The 1,329-nt window shown below is 35.4% G+C and overlaps 1 long non-coding RNA gene across 1 annotated transcript; it reads right to left on the bottom strand.

Annotated features, from left to right (window-relative positions):
• Positions 1–743: 743 nt before the first annotated feature.
• On the bottom strand, positions 744–1,303 carry LOC109590553 (uncharacterized). Its single transcript, XR_002189375.1, has 2 exons — positions 1,229–1,303; positions 744–1,172 (listed from the first exon to the last, which is right to left on the bottom strand). It is a non-coding gene; the product is annotated as an uncharacterized LOC109590553 (long non-coding RNA).
• Positions 1,304–1,329: the final 26 nt, after the last annotated feature.

The following is a 1,329-nucleotide window of genomic DNA, read 5'->3' as shown; positions in this document are numbered from 1 at the left end:
TCTCAACTCTTGGGAACCCTGAGAACCGGGTTCTCCCTATAAACCCAATGGCATACCAAAATGACGTTTTATGACAAATTATCACGTCATAGTTTACATAAGAACATATGTGGTCGAGCGCCCAAACTGATAATTCTTGTTTTAAAAAGCTAACAGAGCAAGATCTTCTGATAATGATGGCCTTTATGAAGACTAGATGACTCCAGTAGCTATTGTACTGCTTATCATGAAGAACAAGACTGTTTTAAGAGTGAAACAACACAGCCGCCATACTTCTATGAATATCATTAAAATACGTCATTTTGTGACGTAGATACATTTTTCAAATTCCACGCAGCTGCTTCCACTTCCGTCCCAAACTGAACTGGGATATAGTATAGTATATATTACTGTACAACTGATGATAGTCAATCTTCATCACTCCAAGTGTCATGATAAACTACCGATTGTTTTGATAAGACTTTGATACTGTATTAACCTAATAATAAAATATTATAATCATGCACCTTCAGAATAAAATAAGCCAACAACAGTAAAAATACTGTACTCTGCAGCTAACGCCCACGTATATTGTTAGCACCTTGTGCTAACACCCACGTACCAAATGAATACTTACCTCAATAGTGGTATTTACAGGAGTCCATATAAGTACAGTATTATCAGTACTATCAGTGCATACTTCAATATCACTATCAATACAAGTAACACTGCTTTATAGTGACCTTTCAGTTTACTAACAGTTCTACAATTTACTAACATAATACCCAAAAAGACATTGAAAAAATTAAAACCACAAAAACTACAAACAGTATTATTAACCGAGCTGAAACTAAATCCCTAAGGGTTTGTATAATTGCGGTATGATACTTCCAAGTCCATTTTATGAGCAATTTCTTTAAATGCTTCATTATTTTTCAATGCTTCAATTAAAGTATTCATTGCCTGAGGTTTCCCATCAATGGTAGCTTTGAGAGCAAACAGTAATGAAGCACATCTATCTTGAACTTGTCTGCCATCATTCATACACTCAGTTGTAGTTGTATCAGAAATTAGCTTTTTTGCATATAAGCTCATGATGATCGCTGAAAGATTATTTGGAGCTGCCAGGATGTCAGAAAGTGTATCGAAGTTTTCTCGTAGAACTTCTCCACCTGATTTGCTCTCCTCATCATCTATAATTATGGTAACAGAATTAAATCAAGCAAGAGATTATATCAGGAAACATTACCTGGAGAAATTGGTCCTGTGTTTGAAGCAATAGTGCCTGCAGATGCCGGCTGGATGTCACCTATATGGTCTTTAGACACTAACTTATGTAATAATAACACT

This window comes from Amphimedon queenslandica, unplaced genomic scaffold (genome assembly GCF_000090795.2).
Source record: "Amphimedon queenslandica unplaced genomic scaffold, v1.1 AMPQUscaffold_9861, whole genome shotgun sequence".
Classification (NCBI taxonomy): Eukaryota; Metazoa; Porifera; class Demospongiae; order Haplosclerida; family Niphatidae; genus Amphimedon; species Amphimedon queenslandica.
Note: the sequence above shows the minus strand (reverse complement) of the source record. Positions and strands in the feature narration are given on the sequence as shown.